Here is a 19,208-nt window from a genome sequence, read left to right as displayed (position 1 = left end):
TATAACTAATCAAATATTACAAGTTGCTACCTCTGCAATACCAAAATCTTTCCCAGGGAAATGGAAACATAGTAATTACTGGTGGAATCAAGATTGCACACATGCCAAACAGTACAAAAATAGAACTTGGAATTTATTTCATAAATTTCCCACAACTGCCAATCTAATTAACTTCAAAAGACTGAAAGCCAAATTCCGCCAAATAAGACGAAAAGCAAAGAAAGATGCCTGGATTAGCTTTTCCTCGAGCATAAACAAAGACACAGACAGCAGAATTATCTGGAGGAAAATACAAATGCTTAATGGAGAATACATTCAGTCCCCAGCTACAATACTAAAGTGGGAAGGGAAAGAGTTGTCATCCCCGGGAGAAATAGCAAATGCCTTAGCGGAATCATTTGCCAGTATATCAGCAATAGCCTCCTACAAACCAAATTAAAAAACTGCAGAGCAGCATAAGATTAATTTTTCCACGAGAGTTTCACATCCACATAACCAGCCATTCACATTAACAGAACTTTTTGGAGCGCTCAATAAAACATCAAATAGTGCTGCTGGTCCAGATGGGATCTACTATATAATGTTAAAACGACTGAACGACAGAGCAGAAAGATCATTGTTAAACTATTATAACCGAATATTCTTAGAAAATGCTTACCCAATCTCCTGCTGTCACTCAATAGTTCTAGCCTTCCCAAAGCCCGAAAAGGATCGTACCTTTCCACATAACTATAGGCCAATTTCACTGACCAATTGTTTAGGCAAAGTCTTGGAAAAAATGGTTCACAGGCGGTTAATCTGGTTCCTGAAAACTAACAACTTGCTAAATAGTAATCAGTACGGGTTTCGAAAAAACCATTCCACCTTAGACATAATGATAAAAGCAGAGTCAAATATACGTAATGCTCGGCGCCTCCGTAGCCAGGTGGGAAGAAGCAGCAGTGCGTAGCACACGCTTCTTGATTAGACCGGGGTTCGAGCCCGTCACCACCAAATACGGAGGATGCGGAAAGGTCAGGGAATGACCACCGCATATCCCGGAGCAATATGGCCTTAGTTGCTAATGCTCCTAAAAACCAAATAACAAACATATACGTAATGCCTTCATAAGGGGACAGCATCTGGTCATGATTAATCTAGATATTGAGAAAGCCTTCGATACCATCTGGCGATATGGTGTTCTTCAAGATCTTCGTTCTTTCGGTTTGAGAGGTCATCTACCCCAATTTATACAAAGCTTCCTATGCCATAGAACATTTCAGGTCAGATACATGAATAATTTATCCAAAACATTTGAACAAGAGGAAGGTGTACCACAGGGTTCCATTCTGAGTCCAACATTATTTGCAATAAGAATCACCAACATGACAAGGGATGTACCAAATACAGTACAATCGTACATGTTTGCTGATGACCTCATTATCTCTACTCAATCCCAGACTATGAATACCATCAAAAGGCAACTTTAAATTGCTATAGCTAGAATAGAATCATGGGCATTGCGGAATGGTTATTCTCTAGCAGAAAAGAAGTCTGCTGCTATTCATTTCGGTAAAAAACGGAAACTATATCTGGATCCAGAAATATTTTTAAATAACAACCTGATTCCTGTCACAACAATTTCCGTCTGTTGGGGTTACATTTAGATAATAAACTTAATTTTGCTTCCCATATGGCGTACCTCCGGAATACTTGTCTTAAAAAACTGAATATCCTAAGAGCTGTCTCTGCTATGTCCTGGGGTGCTGACAGAAGCTCTCTCCTACATCTTTATAGAGCTTTAATAAGATCGCGCTTGGATTATAGAGCACCTGTCTACGACCCCGCCAGGAAAAGTTCTCTGTTACGTCTGAACACCATCCAGCATAGTACCCTTAGGATAGCTGTTGGAGCCTTCAGAACATCTCCGGTTCACAGTCAGTATATTGAGGCAAACGAATCCCCTCTGCATCTCAGGAAAAAAATGTTATTGATAAATTATGCAGCAAAGATTGGAAGTACTCCAGCCCACTCCAGCTGGCAGTATCTGTTTGATCCTCAACGCATCCTGCTAGGCCCCGGGTGCCAAGCGAATGTGATCGAGCGTTTTCTCTGTGCTTAAAAAGTGATTATCTAAAAGCGATTTAAAGTTATATTAAGTTCCTGTCCTTAAGAAATTTATTTTTTATATCAGCTACTGTCACAAAAAGTACTTGTACAGAGCAAGAAAGAAAAGCTACCTTTCTTTATTTTTCATACTTCTTCTACTAACACTTAATACTCTACGCTTGGTCACACCGGGCACTGCTCCTGCCTCCCCGTGGCGGGGCCGGAAATCTTGGCAGAAAAGCTAATCTGCCAAGGGCTAAAAGGAGCAAACATGGATCAACATGCCTTTCCGCCTCTCGAGCCGACAAGCTCTCGGCCAGAGTTAGACAATGAGCATAACACATCACAACCCAAGAGGTTGAAAACCGCTTCTTCAGCGAAAAATTGTCCTGCATTTCTAATAATGCACTCTCTTGGAGATCAGCCTCTCAGTAAGCTCTCTCCATTTGTTATCCAAAAACACCTGGAAAGTCTGGCAGGATCGCCTAAGACAGTCAAGAGACTGCAATCAGGCGATCTACTAGTGGAGACAATAAACCATGGACATTCGCAGAAACTACTAAACCTTGCCAACTTTGCTGGAATTCCAGTAAAGGTTTCTCCCCATGCTACCCTAAATACATCTAAAGGGATTATATCCAGCTGGGATCTTTTGAATGTCACGAAGGAGGAGATAATGCAAGAACTTCAAGACCAAAATGTCATTGCAGTCAAAAGGATTATGACTAAAAAAGACAATATACTTGCACCTACAAGGAACATTATTCTCACTTTCAATACGCCAAATCTACCAACATCGATAAAAGCAGGCTATCTACTTTGTCGCATTAGGCCCTACATCCCTAATCCTTTGAGATGTTTTAAGTGCCAAAAGTATGGCCACTCTCAAATGGCATGCAGAGGAAATCAAGTTTGCCCCAATTGTGGGTCCTCTGAACACACTCAAAGTGATTGCTCAGCAAAAGAAATGGCCTGCCCCAACTGTAAAGGCAACCATCCTGCTTATTCCAGGTCATGCGAGAAATGGAAAACTGAAAAGAAAATTGTGACATATAAGATTGAAAATAAAGTAAGTTTTCAAGAAGCAAGGAAAGTAATTGCTCCCAGTATCACTAAGCGTACATACGACAGTATTGCGCAAAAGTATCAATCAGTGGGCACCCAAACCGATGTTACAGTACCTACAAACACTTCAATGTCTGACTGGGCTTGGGCTGTTCTCTCCCAGCAACAGTCCAATACCCCTAAGCAGATGAACCAGGCAAATAATACTGCAATTACAGTACAAGCAACATCTCCTTCTCCTCCCACAGTGATTGCTTCTACATCAAATAATCAGAGCTCACATTTAAAAAAGAATATCCAAGAAACATCTATGGATACATTCGACTCATCTAGACAAGAAACTATATTAGAATTACATGCGGAAGAAGAAATGGACACCGGTCGATCATTCTTCTCCAAAAAAGACAAACCAAAGCCTGAACATCACAAGCCAACCACATTAAAAAAACAGTCAGATACAGCTTCTTCTACTAAACACCAATAATGCCTTATATTCTACAATGGAATTGCAGAGGATATCATAGTAACCTTAATGATATTCAAGTCCTAATTCACTGCTATTCTCCAGTTGGTTTCTGTCTATAGGAAACCTACCTAACTCCACAAATTTCCACCAACATAAAGAACTATGCCATCTATCGACAAGATCGTAATACTTCAAATGCTGTTCGTGGAGGTGTGGCCATCTTCATCAGCTCAAAGATCCTGACCAAACAAATTGTTTTGCAAACTGATATTGAAGTTGTTGCCGTACGTTTGATAACCCAGATTGCTTTAACACTAGCATCAGTCTATCTCCCAGGTTTCTTGAAAACCTGCTAATGCAATTGCCACCCCCAGTCTGTCTGTTGGGTGATTTCAATAACAACCATCCCTTATGGGGATCAACAAAAGTAGATACACATGGCCGACTAATTGAAACTTTTCTAGACAAACAAAACCTTACTGTTCTTAATACTGGTGCACCCACTCACATACAATTACCAACTGGACAAACTTCTGCAATCGATCTATCAGTATGTTCCCCGATTCTGTTTCCAATCATAGAATGGTCTGTTTTAGATGACCCCTTGGGCAGTGATCATTTTCCAATTATTTGTGATCTGCTCACTGCACAACCACCATTAGTCAATCCCTGCAGGAAATGGAAGTTCTCTCAAGCCAACTGGGTCAAATTTCAATCTTTTGTCACCCTGGATGAGCAATATATACGTACACAGTCGATAGATGAAGCCACAGATTATATCACTTCATACCTACTATCTGCAGCTAAGTGTTCAATTCCATTGTCGAATCCTCGGTCCCGACGGCACCATAACTATTGGTGGAATGAAGACTGCACAAAAGCAAAGAAGTTAAAAAATAAAGCATGGAATTTATTTCGCAGATCACCAACCACAACTAATCTTGTCAATTACAAGAAACTAAGAGCGAAAGCATGTCTCATTCAAAGGCAAGGCAAGAAGAATTCTTGGATTCATTTTGCATCTACCATAAACAGAAACACTAACTCCAGGTTAATATGGAAGAAAATCAGACAGATTTCTGGAAAATTCCCTACAACCCCTTCACCAATTCTTTCATGGAATGGGCAGGAACTCTCTGCTCCTGAGGACATAGCAAATGCTTTGGGCAAAACGTTTGCTAAAGTTTCAGTGGCCTCAAATTATTCTGCGGATTTTCAGGAAATAAAGACCAAGACCGAAGAACGAGCCATAAACTTTCGAACCTCGTTTTCCTTCCGTATAACCAGCCTCTTCAATATCACAAACTTCTACATGCTATGAAAATGACACACAACGCTGCTGCTGGGCCAGATGGAATATCTTATATCATGTTACAAAACCTTGGTGACAAAAATTTACAAATGCTACTGGTCTACTATAACAGAATATTTATGGAAAACATTTATCCCATCTCTTGGCATCATGCCACAGTTCTTGCCTTTTTGAAACCTGGAAAAGACCCTACAAGGCCATACAATTACCGACCAATTTCCCTCTCCAGTTGCCTCAGTAAATTACTTGAAAAAATTATTCATAATCGACTTGTTTGGACCATCGAAACACAACACGTAATGAGTAATAATCAGCATGGCTTTCGTAAGAACAGGTCCTCCTTAGATCTCATGATTAAGGCAGAATCTGCAATTCGCAATGCCTTCGTAAAAAATGAACATCTCGTTTTGGTTTCCATTGACATAGAGAAGGCATTTGACACTACCTGGCGTCATGGCATTCTCAGCGACCTCCATGCCCTTGGTCTACGAAGCAACCTTCCTATATTTTATTATTTTCCTATGAATAGGCGCACTATAGCCCCAGCAGCTCGTGCGCCATTAAACCCCCATCACAACAACAACAACAACAACAACAACATCCTGCTATATCTCAATAAACCTAATGAAAACCGCCCCACAGGGATTCAACTGCAAGAACTCATGATCAGTTGGAAAATTAACTTTAAGAATATATTCCAAGGACTTGCTACTCCTGAACCTCCCTGGACTGAATTCATACCTCTCTGCGACAATTTCTTTTCAAGATGGGGAAAATCCTCCCTTGCAAATACCAACTTTCAACAGCTACATAAACTGCATTATTTGGAAAACTCAGAGCAAGTTCATATCTATACCGACGGCTCCAAAACAGATACGGCTGTTGGTGCAGCAGCAGTTTCCGCCACTTTCTTAACGGCTGCCTCTCTTCCCACTGAATGCAGTATCTATACTGCAGAATTATTTTCAATAAAACCGGCTCCAGATAACATAAACAAATATCATATCAAGCAATCTCTGATATATACAGACTCTTTAAGTGCAATCAGTGCCTTTCAATCTACCTTTCCTCCCTCTCATCCCGTTCTTAAAGAGATCCGGTCTAAATTATTTTGCCATCAAACAGCCAACTACAAGGTTATCTTCTGCTGGATTCCTGGTCATGTCGGCATCCAAGGTAATGATCATGCGGATGAGGCTGCTAAACAACCCGACTCTGGATCTTACAGTCAACTGAAAGTTCCATACACAGACTACAAATCCATTATTAAAAAAACATGTTAGAAACAATGGTCTCACCTCTGGCAATCTCAAACCAATATTAAACTGTTCCAGATAAAAAAAAGAGCCTCAACTGTGGACATCTAGTTTTAGAAGAAACAGGCGACAAGAAGTAATTCTGGCAAGGCTTCGCATCGGTCATTCACATCCAACTCATCTGCATTTGCTTTTGGGAGAGACTCCTCCTCAGTGCTTTTTTTGCCAATTGCACCTAACAATAAAACATATTCTCATTGAATGTCCCCACCTTTCATCTATCTGTAAATCCAGCTTCAGCTTCCTCTCCAACTTGCAGGAACCCTTAACCTTATCACATATTCTTGGTAATGAAGCAAATTTCAAGGATCTGTTTAAGTATTTAAAACGCATAAATTTATATAATAGCATCTGATCATAACGTGAAATCGGTGATACCCAAACCATGAACAGGCGCAATATGGCCCAAGAGGCCCTTGTGCCAAAAACCTCAAATACAACAACAACTGCAAGGAGCTCTTAATAAGATTACAACTTAGGCTGCAAATAACGGTTTTCGCATATCACCTGAAAAAACTGTTGCAATTCATTTCTGTAGAAGACGTAATCTCCATCCTGACCCAATTCTGAAGCTGGGAAACTACGACATACCTGTTGCGCCTACTATCCGATTTCTTGGCTTAACTTTAGATAAAAAATTAAACTTTAATGACCATATCAAACAACTTAGATTCACCTGTTTCAAGAAATTAAATATATTGAGAGTATCATCAGCTACATCATGAAGTGCTGACCATCATACACTTCTTCATTTATATCACGCTATCGTAAGATCAAGATTGGACTATGGATCTCCAGTTTACAACTCTGTTAGACCGAGCATCTTAAGGTTTTTGGACCCTATTCACCACAGTGGCCTGCGCATTGATCTTGGAGCCTACCACACATCTCCAGGCCAGAGCCTTTACGCTGAAGCTAATGATCCTCCACTCTCTCTCTACAAAGACAAATTTTACTGTTAAATTATGCTGTCAAAATCAAAAGTAAACCCTTTCATCCAGCATGGAAACATTTATTTACTCTAGATGGGGAGAACTTGTATGCCATTTATCGATCAATAAATCAACCTGTTGGCATATGTCTTTGCTCATTACTCGAAAATTGGCAGCTAGACCTTTCTAAAATAGCCAAAACTAGTTTCACTGCTCCTTCACAGGTTCTCTGTCCCTGCAAGAATGGGGGAAAAGTACTCTTTCTCAACAGAATATAAAACAGCTTAACAAATCTCTAATTGAACAATATGAAATCTTTTACCCAGATATATATGGCCACTGATGGCCACAGGTATATGATTTATTGCGATTCATCGAGCGTGTTACAGGCTCTGGTATCGGTGAGTTTTAACCCTCATCCGATCCTGTCCAGGATCGGGCAGATTCTTTTTTCTCTCATGAAATTAGAATTCGATATTCGCTTTTGCTGGATCCCAAGCCACATTGGGATCCGGGGAAATGAATCGGCTGATGCTGCTGCCAAATCAGCCATTTCCCTGGATAATCATTGCCTGTTACTCCCCTATACAGACTACAGGCAAATAATACGTTCTAAATTACTTTCCCAATGGCAAGATTCTTGGCACGGACAGGCCACAAATAAATTACATCACATTAAGCCTGTAATTATGCAATGGCAGTCCAGTCTACGCAGGGTCCAAAGAGAGGAAGTTGTTCGTGCTCGGCTCCGCATAGGTCATAGTCATCTAACCCATTCCTACTTGCTGAGGGCGGATGACCCACCTATGTGCGAGATGTGCAACATTATTTTAACCGTCCGTCATATTTTAATAGAATGTCCTGTTTTTATAGAAGCACGACGCGTGTGTTTTACCGCTTTTAATAATTTGACTGAGCCATTTACACTCAGTCAGATAATAGGTGACAGAGACAATATGTCCGACGTCTTTAACTTTTTACAATCTTTTAATTTTTATACAAAGATCTAACTGTTATACTTTTTATGCTTTTAATTTGTACCTTTTTTACATAAAAATTAATTGCTTGACGTGGTAGCCTTGGCTACCAAATGTTTAGTAACATTTTAAATTTGACTTGGCGCATTATGGCCTTAGCTGCCAATGCGCCATTAAAAACCAAACCAAACCAAACCAAATCTGTGGCACCACGTCTCTGATATCCCAACAATATCTGCTTTTAATGTTTTGACCAACACCTCAAATTCATCAAATTTATTTACCAAACTCCTAGCTTTGGTGTACACGCATGTATACATGCACCTGTTCCTATCTTGAAAGCCATTCATTCCCAGCTAATCTCCTGCAGCATGTCCAATCAGTCAATCAGTTTTTGCTGGATCCCTGGTCATTCTGGGATTCCAGGAAATGAAAGTGCTGATCATGTGCTGCTAAACGTCCCCAATTATCTCTCTAACAACATCCTTGGGTTGCTTACAGCGACTATAAGCCTATCATTCACATTGCATGCTACAACAACTAGTCATTGATTTGGAAAAGTAACATCAACAATAAACTTTACCAGATAAAGCAAGAACCAAAGCTGTGGCTCTCTGTCGTAAGTCGAGACAGATGAGAGGAAATGGTGTATTGTAAAGACCCAGAATTGGACACACTCATCTCTTCCTATTATTGGGAGAGAAACCCACCTTAGTGGGTTTTCTCCCAATTTGACATAGTGATCTAATTCTTTTGGTTACTGAAATCTTAAATGTTTCCATTTTATATGACCTGGGACCTGGTTTGTTGCATTTTAGTTGCTGCAAGTAAAACCCAAAATGACAACAATGCTTTGACATGAGACTACCATTTAGACAAGAAGCAAGTTTCTACCCTTAGCCTGTTCAAAATCAAATTTGAACCAATTAATGACCGTTTTACTATTGTTGCAAGCTTTATAAAATGAAAACATTTACAGAAAATAAAGCTGGATGGTTGAACAAAGCAAATTGTAATCTGCTACATTCTTAACTTGAACAGCCTTCTTACTTTTATTACGACATTCAATGTATGAGTTTCTGGACAAGAAAGAACATGATGTAAGTTGTGGTGGGGGGATGAAAAAGTTCAATGCAGGTGAAAATCTAATAAAACAATGCAGAATAATTAAATGTCAGATGCAACTTACGGTCTGTCATTTTTTGGTTGATTGTCGCTTACATTCAACCATCCTGTCAAACATTTTTCAATCACTCTCCATGTTGAATATATCACCTGATTTATCTCATTTCTTAGGAAATGAAACAAATATTAAAGAACTTTTATTGTATCTAAAACATATTGGCTTGTACAGTAGCATATGATTTAACCTCTATAACTATATGTTGCCTGGCCGACCGGGCTAGCCGGGTGGGTAAAGTGCTCGCCTGGCAACCCAAAGGTCGCGAGTTCGATTCCCGCCTTGGGCTTGGATCAAAGTACTGCAAAAACCTTGGGAGGTGCATTATGGCCACAGAAGTCTATGCGCCAACAACTACCAAAAAAAAAAATAAATAAATATGTTGCCTGTAAATATACAATGAACAGACAATTTGCCTGTTAAGTCCAGTACCAACAACAACAGATTTTATCTGACAAGAACCATGTGTCAGCCATTTTTATTTATTTAAAATCATTAAACCTTTTACTCATATTTAAAATATATATTTTTTAATGTATTTTTAATGTTATACGTCTTGACATCATCATCATCAGCCATTTTCAATCCACTGCAGGATGAAGGCCTCTCCAGCAACTTTCCAGTTCCTTCTGTTTTGAGCACTGGCCATCCATTTACTACTCAAAAACTCATGAATTTCATCTATCCATCTCCGCCTTTGTCTTCCAGGTTTTCTTCTAGCTCCTCTTGGGTACCATTCTGTTATTTTCTTAGTCCATCTGTCATCATGTCTTCGAGCTATGTGTCCTGCCCAAGACCATTTTCGTTCTTTAGTTTTGATAAGAATGTCCTTTACTTGAGTTTGCTGCCTAATCCATGTGTTTCTCTTCTTATCTAACAGTCTGATTCCCAATATAATTCGTTCCATTCTTCGCTGTGTAGTTCTTAGCTTCTCTTCCATTCTTTTGGTGAGTGCCCAAGTTTCACTTCCATAAGTCATGGTCTGACGCTGCAGCCAAATCAGCAACACCCACTCATAATTGTTGCCTGTCAGTCCCCTATACAGACTACAGGCAAATAATACGCAACAAGATATATTCCCAATGGCAAGAACTATGGCACAGACAGAGAACAAATAAATTATACCAAATAAAGCCTGTAATAGAAATATGGCAGTCTAGTCTGCGCAGGAATCGGAGCGAGGAAGTTGTTCTTGCCCGACTCCGCATAGGACACAGTCATTTGACACATTCTTTTCTGCTGAGGGCTGATGACCCTCCTATGTGCGAGTCTTGTGACACCGTTTTATGTCTAAAGCATATTTTAATAGATTGCATTCATTATACCCATGTTCGCAATATACATTTTACCGCTTTTACTCATCTGACTGAGCCTTATACACTCAGTCAGATTTTATCAGACAATGACCATGTGTCGGCAGTTTTTAAATTTTTAAAAGCTATTAATATATACCCACATATATAAATAACAATTTGACGAGGTAACCTTTTTAAAGGTTACCAGAATTTATCTTTATTGTTATTTTAATCGTTTCTTGGTGCAGTATGACCATAGTTGTTTTTGCGCCAATAAACTCAAAATCAAATCAAAAATCAAAATCAAACCATAAGTCATGGTGGGGAGTATACATTGGTTCATTATTTTACGTTTCAGACAAACTGGGATATTGCTCTTCAGTATGTGACTATATTTCCTGAATGCTATCCATCCAAAATTTTTTCTTCTCTTGACTTCCAGCCATTTATCATTATTACAGCTAATAACTTGTCCCAGATAAGTATATGACTCCACCTTTTCAATTACTGCTCCTTCAATCATTATTTCCCTTTCCGTGGCATACTTGTTCATCATTACTTTTGTTTTAGCCATATTCATCTTTAGCCCAAAATCCTTACTAACTGTGCATAACTGATTAAGATTTTCCTCTAATTTTTTGGGATCATGGCTTATGATTACAATGTCATCTGCAAATCGTAAATGGTTTAGGTACTCTCCGTTCACATTGACTCCTTTCTGCGACCAGTCTAATCTTCTGAAAGCTTCCTCAAGGGCAGCAGTAAACAGCTTCGGAGATATTGTGTCTCCTTGTCGAACTCCTTTCTCGATTTTAAATTTGCTACTGTCTTTGTCTAGTCTAATAAAGGATGTAGCACTCTCATATATTTTCTTCAAAATCATAATATATGGAGTATCTATGCCTTGTCTTTCCAGTGCCTGAAACACTGCCTTATGCTGTATGGAGTCAAATGCCTTTTCATAATCCACAAATGCCAGGCATAGTGGTGTTTTATATTCATTTGCTTTCTCCATTAGCTGTGATATTACGTGAAGGTGATCCATAGTTGAGAATCCTGTCCTAAAGCCAGCTTGCTCTTTCGTTTGATTCTCATCAAGTATTCTTTCTAATCTGCTAGTAATGACCCTTGTGAACAACTTGTAGATATGGGATAACAAGCTAATTGGTCTATAATTTCCAATTTCTGATTTATCTCCTTTCTTATGCAGCAAAACTATGATTGCATTATTCCACTGCTTAGGCATCACACCTTTTCTAATGCACTTTGTGAAGAGCCGTGCCAGTTTTTGTGTTATGTCTCTTCCTCCCAATTTTAACAACTCTACAGTAACTTCAACTTCCCCCGGGGCTTTCCGATTCTTCATTTTCTTCAATGCATGTTCTACCTCATCAGGAAGAATATCGGGTATGTCGTATGTGTTGCTACTTTGCAATCCATGTTCCCCACTGCTGGTATCATTCCTTCGCTCCTTGTATAATTCTCTATAGTAGTCTTCTGCTATTTGAATTATGCCTTCTCTGCTGTTTATAAGTACACCATCGCTATTCTTCAGTTTCAGTATCATTTGTCTTTCTGTATTACTGCTCATGACTGCTGATTTAAATCCTTTGTTTTCCCTTAATGCTTGTTCTACTTTTCTTGTGTTAAATCTTCTTATGTCCTCTCTGAGTCTCTTTCTAATGGCTTTGCATAACTCAGTATACTCAATTTTCTCCCTGTCAGTGTTTTTCTTGCTCTTCATTTGTCGTCTTTGGTTCATCATGACAAGTGTTTCTTGACTAATTTTTTCTTCTTTGGATTTCTGTTTCCCTATAGGTTTCTTGGGCTTTATCACTTTCAGAAAGTTGTAATATTCCTCGTCGATATCTTGGTCCTGAGCAGTCTGCAGAAGCTCAAACTTGTTCTTAAGTTCCAGTACATACTGCTTTTTTTCCTCCTCTGTTATCTCAAAGACCTTTGTATTATTTACTCGAGTCAGTTTTTTCCTTTCCTTTCCTACATCTATATCAAGTGTACATCTTACCATTCTGTGATCACTTCCAACATTTACCTTATTCAGGACGGTAACATCATTCACAATATATCTTCTGTTAGTGAGGATGAAGTCGATTTCATTAGTTGTTAATCCATTTGGACTCTTCCATGTCCACTTTCTGTTCACCCTTTTCTTGAAAAAAGTGTTCATTACTGACAGTCCTTGAGATTCTGCAAATTCCACAAGTCTCTCACCTATTTTATTTCTTTCACCAATTCCAAAATTTCCTATAGTTCCTCTTTCTGCGCTGTTTTGCCTTTTTCCAACCTTAGCATTGAAGTCCCCCATAATAATAGTGTAGTGGGTTTTCTGCTCATCTAGAAGACTCTCAATTTCAGTGTACATCTTGACATAGTGATCTAATTCTTTTGGTTACTGAAATCTTAAATGTTTCCATTTTATATGACGTGGGACCTGGTTTGGTGCATTTTTGTTTTTTTTTTTATGAAAACCCCAAACACGAAAGGTATCAAAACCTATAGTACTTAGTACTGTGCATGGGTTGAAGGAGAAGTATGGGAGGAGGGGGATGCCGGAAACTTTGCTCTAGAGACTAAACATAGGTTTCACCACTTCAAGCCTCCAATAAGCAAAGTGGTGGTATTTCACCGGTTGATGAAAGTCATCTACCACCTACTTTGCTGCAAGTAAAACCCAAAATGACAACAATGCTTTGACATGAGACTACCATTTAGACAAGAAGCAAGTTTCTACCCTTAGCCTGTTCAAAATCAAATTTGAACCAATTAATGACCGTTTTACTATTGTTGCAAGCTTTATAAAATGAAAACATTTACAGAAAATAAAGCTGGATGGTTGGATAAAGCAAATTGTAATCTGCTACATTCTTAACTTGAACAGCCTTCTTACTTTTATTACAACATTCAATGTATGAGTTTCTGGACAAGAAGGAACATGATGTAAGTTGTGGTGGGGGGATGAAAAAGTTTAATGCAGGTGAAAATCTAATAAAACAATGCAGAATAATTAAATGCAAATAATACTACTTTAAATATGAAATGGATAATTTGAAATAAATTAGAATTATTGATGTATTTGTGGCGATGGGGTTTATTACAATTTTGTAATAAAAAGCCAGTGTCAGATAGGGAGAAGAATGTTTATATTAGGAACATTAACACAAAAATATCTAATTGAGTAGATTACTGTGGCTATTATATTTGGGTTCAACAAAATCAGTCATCACCATACCTATTTGTTACATACCTCCGAAATATTGTTGAAAAAAGGCCAAAAGTACAAAAAAAAAACAATACTATGAATATAAAAAATAAAGGTATAAGTACAAAAATAACTAGCAAAACATGAGAAATGAATTTTGTACCATTAGTAGTGTGGAGCATAGTCCTGACTGTGTATGGATGATTTTTTATTGAATAGTATAAAAATAAATTGAAAATAAAATAATTAAATAAATAAGGTATGTGAAATATTTTCCATGATGAATGATTCATGTAGGAATATACAAGGCCAAGTTGGGTCCAAATCAATTTGGCAAATGACAGTTTGCTGTATGCTTCAATTTCGGTATGACAGTTTGGTGAAATATAGTTTGCTAAAAGACAACTTGGAGGGTACGTCAATCTGGTAAAATAATTCAGTGAATTCTATGCTAGAATTTGATGTATGAACAGAACAAGATCGAAAATATAAGCTTTAAACATGCCATGCTATAGATGGATAATTTAGAGCTCCCAGTATGGTTCTTGATATTTTTTTAAAGAACATACTATATACACCTTCATTTTTAATAGCCAAATCTTGAGCAATGGCCTTCAAGCCTCAGTGTAATTCGACAAAAGGAGGTAATACTAGCTTGTCTCCGAATAGGTCACACTAATATTACTCGTGGTTACCTTTTAAGAGGGGAGATTCACCCCCAGTGTGATCACTGTAAAACAGTGCTTTCAGTGAAACATATCCTTGTGGAATGCACAAAATTTGCAATAGAATGCCAGAATCACTTCACTCCAGACACAACTGAAGACCTACTAACGCTTAGTTCACTTTTGGGCAATAAAACAGATGTCTCAAAGATTTTTACCTTTCTCAAAGCGATCAATGTATACCACCTCCTTTAGCTAGTCAACAATCAGTTTTCTGACTCTCAATTCATAAAGCAATAACATAAATACTAACCTATGTATGGCGCACTATGGCCATAGATGCCCATGCGCCAAAAAAATCCCAAAACAAACAAACAAACAAACATTTTTTAATGTGCATTCTACTTTTTTATAGGGTAATCCTTTAAAAAATATCACAGACAGGTTAAAGATTGGGAAATAAGAAGAAACTTGATACACTTTGCGTTTACTTCTATAAATTCTATTTTTAGGAAATGAGCATGAAGGTAAGTGTTCTGGAGACCAAAAAGTAAAGGTCATTAATGGATACTCATTAATGGTATCCATGGTCATCCGTGATCATCCATTAATCATTAATTAATGGATGATCATTAATGGAGATACTCTAGCTGCTTACTTCAAGATCTGATCTTCAATGCATGTTTTTTTTTTTCAAATTGCATGATACGTTTTATTAAAAGCAGTTAAAGTTAGCAGTGAATTAGTATACTGTGGATGGATTAAGAGCAGGAATACAAAAAAGTGGACAAGTGGGTTAGTTACCCTGAGAATTGTAGAGTGGGCCTGGAATTGGACTCTGGGGTCCTCTTCATGAAAACGTGGTCTGATTGCCAAGGGAGACATTTTCTCTAGGGCCATGGTTAGCTTTTCATGCTGCTGATTAAGGGCTGGTTAGACAAAAGGGGCTTAGAGGGGAACAGGTATCCTGTGTTATCAGACACTCAGCCTAAAACACTGATGGATCCAATATCTCTCTATTACAGAAGATTTAGGAAAGTCCGGTTGGCCTGCCTCCCTAAAATCCACTCATGCACACCTTCTCAATGGTAAGCCCTGTTGCGTCACTTAGGTGGCAACGAACGTGTAGAGTGGTTCTCTTCAAGACGCCTGGTCAGCATGAAGAGGAAAAGACCAAACCCTCCAGCATATGAATGCACGACGAAACAAATGGCCCTCAGTCCCCAGCAGCTTTCACTCTCCCTCTTACGGCAGCGAGAGGATCAGAGTGGAAGCAGAGGGTGCTAAGAATCTCTGGGTACGACCAGGCTGCCATGCACGGAAACTGAACTTGGCCTGTTATAACGTAAGAACACTGATCCGTGAAGACAGGATATTAGAGCTGGAAAAGGAATTAGAAAATGTGAATTGGAGTATCATCGGTTTGGCTGAAACAAGAAGAAGAAATGAATCACTTATAAGTTTATCAAGTGGAAATCTGCTGTACACCAATGGAAACAGTGAAAGGAGTGAAGGTGGAGTTGGGTTTCTGGTCCATAAAGATTTTAAAAACAACATTTTGGAATTCAAAAGTACATCACCAAGAGTGTCAAGACTAATACTCAAGATTTCGAAGAGATACAAGCTAAAGATTATAATGATTTAGGCACCAACATCGAGCCATGATGATGAAGAGGTTGAAGAAATGTACACCGAAATTGAGAGTCTTCTAGATGAGCAGAAAACCCACTACATTATTATTATGGGAGACTTCAATGCTAAGGTTGGAAAAAGACAAAACAGCGCAGAAAGGGGACTATAGGAAATTTTGGAATTGGTGAAAGAAATGAAAGAGGTGAAAGACTTGTGGAATTTGCAGAATATAGAGGAATGTCAGAAATGAACACTTTTTTCAAGAAAAGGGTGAACAGAAAGTGGACATGGAAGAGTCCAAATGGATTAACTACTAATGAAATCGACTTCATCCTCACTAACAGAAGATATATTGTGAATGATGTTACCGTCCTGAATAAGGTAAATGTTGGAAGTGATCACAGAATGGTAAGATGTACACTTGATATAGATGTAGGAAAGGAAAGGAAAAAACTGACTCGAGTAAATAATACAAAGGTCTTTGAGGTAACAGAAGAGGAGAAAAAGCAGTATGTACTGGAACTTAAGAACAAGTATGAGCTTCTGCAGACTGCTGAGGACCAAGATATCAACGAGGAATATTACAACTTTTTGAAAGTGATAAAGCCCAAGAAACCTATAGGGAAAAAGAAATCCAAAGAAGAAAAAATTAGTCAAGAAGCACTTGTCATGATGAACCGAAGACGACAAATGAAAAGCAAGAAAAACACTGACAGGGAGAAAATTGAGTATACTGAGTTATGCAAAGCCATTAGAAAGAGACTCAGAGAGGACATAAGAAGATTTAACACAAGAAAAGTAGAACAAGCATTAAGGGAAAACAAAGGATTTAAATCAGCAGCCATGAACAGTAATACAGAAAGACAAATGATACTGAAACTGAAGAATAGCGATGGTGTACTTATAAACAGCAGAGAAGGCATAATTCAAATAGCAGAAGACTACTATAGAGAATTATACAAGGAGCAGGGGAATGATGCCAGCAGTGGGGAAGATGGATTGCAAAGTAGCAACACATACGACATACCCAATATTCTTCCTGATGAGGTAGAACATGCATTGAAGAAAATGAAGAATCAGAAAACCCCGGGGGAAGATGAAGTTACTGTAGAGTTGTTAAAATTGGGAGGAAGAGACATAACACAAAAACTGGCAAGGCTCTTCACAAAGTGCATTAGAAAAGGTGTGACGCCTAAGCAGTGGAATAATGCAATCATAGTTTTGCTGCATAAGAAAGGAGATAAATCAGAAATTGGAAATTACAGACCAATTAGCTTGTTATCCCACATCTACAAGTTGTTCACAAGGCTCATTACTAACAGATTAGAAAGAATACTTGATGAGAATCAACCGAAAGAGCAAGCTGGCTTTAGGACAGGATTCTCAACTATGGATCACCTTCACGTAATATCACAGCTAATGGAGAAAGCAAATGAATATAAAACACCATTATGCCTGGCATTTGTGGATTATGAAAAGGCATTTGACTCCATACAGCATAAGGCAATGTTTCGGGCACTGGAAAGACAAGGCATTGATACCCCATATATTATGATTTTGAACAAAATATATGAGAGTGCTACCTCCTTTATTAGGCTAGACAAAGACAGTAGGAAATTTAAAATTGAGAAAGGAGTTCGACAAGGAGACACAATATCTCCGAAGCTGTTTACTGCTGCCCTTGAGGAAGCTTTCAGAAGATTAGACTGGTCGCAGAAAGGAGTCAATGTGAACGGAGAGTACCTAAACCATTTACGATTTGCAGATGACATTGTGGTCATAAGCCATGATCCCAAAGAATTAGAGGAAAATCTTAATCAGTTATGCACAGCTAGTAAGGATTTTGGACTAAAGATGAATATGGCTAAAACAAAAGTAATGATGAACAAGTATGCCACGGAAAGGGAAATAATGATTGAAGGAGCAGTAATTGAAAAGGTGGAGTCATATACTTATCTGGGACAAGTTATTAGCTGTAATAATGATAAATGGCTGGAAGTCGAGAGAAGAATAAATTTTGGATGGATAGCATTCAGGAAATATAGTCACATACTGAAGAGCAATATCCCAGTTTGTCTGAAACGTAAAATAATGAACCAATGTATACTCCCCACCATGACTTATGTAAGTGAAACTTGGGCACTCACCAAAAGAATGGAAGAGAAGCTGAGAACTACACAGCGAAGAATGGAACGAATCATATTGGGAATCAGACTGTTAGATAAAAAGAGAAACACATGGATTAGGCAACAAACTCAAGTAAAGGACATTCTTATCAAAACTAAAGAACTAAAATGGTCTTGGGCAGGACACATAGCCCGAAGACATGATGACAGATGGACTAAGAAAATAACAGAATGGTATCCAAGAGGAGCTAGAAGAAAACCTGGAAGACAAAGGCGGAGATGGATAGATGAAATTCATGAGTTTGTGGGTAGTAAATGGATGGCCAGTGCTCAAAACAGAAGGAACTGGAAAGTTGCTGGAGAGGCCTTCATCCTGCAGTGGATTGAAAATGGCTGATGATGATGAGACAAAAGGAACCTGATTATGTTTTGCATAAAACTGCTTAGTCCTTGGGGGTTTGCAATGGCTGTAAATTGCATTTGTTTATTCTATTGTGGGTTTTCCTTATTTGGTTAAAAAAAAAAAAATGAGTTAATTGGGTGGGTGGCATATACCCATTCCTAAAAATTTCTCCTGCCACAGTAAGACTAAAACCAAGTCCTTCTCTGCACAGCGTGGAATGTCAATTATTATTCAAACAATTGTGCTACCCACAAGAATGTTAATATGAAGGCTAGATATAAATAAATTAGGGAACAGTTGTGTTTGTTTATTATTATAATTTTTTTTTTTTTGTTGTGTGTGTGTGTGTGTGTGTGAGTCCACATCATCTTAAATCTTGTTGAAAGAGTGTTCTCCTATGTTAATTTTTAAAAACTAACATAAATATAAAAATGCTGCTATTGCTTGTAAACAGTTGATAGATGGTACTTTTTTGACAATGCATTTAAAGGACAATGAAAAAAGTGCGTGTTCATACTCCTTTGAATCCTT

General features: G+C 38.3%; 1 protein-coding gene across 1 annotated transcript in view; it reads left to right on the top strand.

Annotated features, from left to right (window-relative positions):
- LOC150085794 (protein Skeletor, isoforms B/C-like) overlaps positions 1–19,208 on the top strand; it is a 715,869-nt gene that overhangs the window by 483,409 nt on the left and 213,252 nt on the right. The gene's annotated exons all lie outside the window — the stretch shown is intronic.

Source organism: Mastigoproctus giganteus, chromosome 5 (assembly GCF_048544385.1).
Source record: "Mastigoproctus giganteus isolate SK-2022 chromosome 5, ASM4854438v1, whole genome shotgun sequence".
NCBI classification, from domain to species: Eukaryota; Metazoa; Arthropoda; class Arachnida; order Uropygi; family Thelyphonidae; genus Mastigoproctus; species Mastigoproctus giganteus.
The sequence above is the reverse complement of the archived record's forward strand: the minus strand, read 5'-3'. Positions and strand labels throughout refer to the sequence as shown.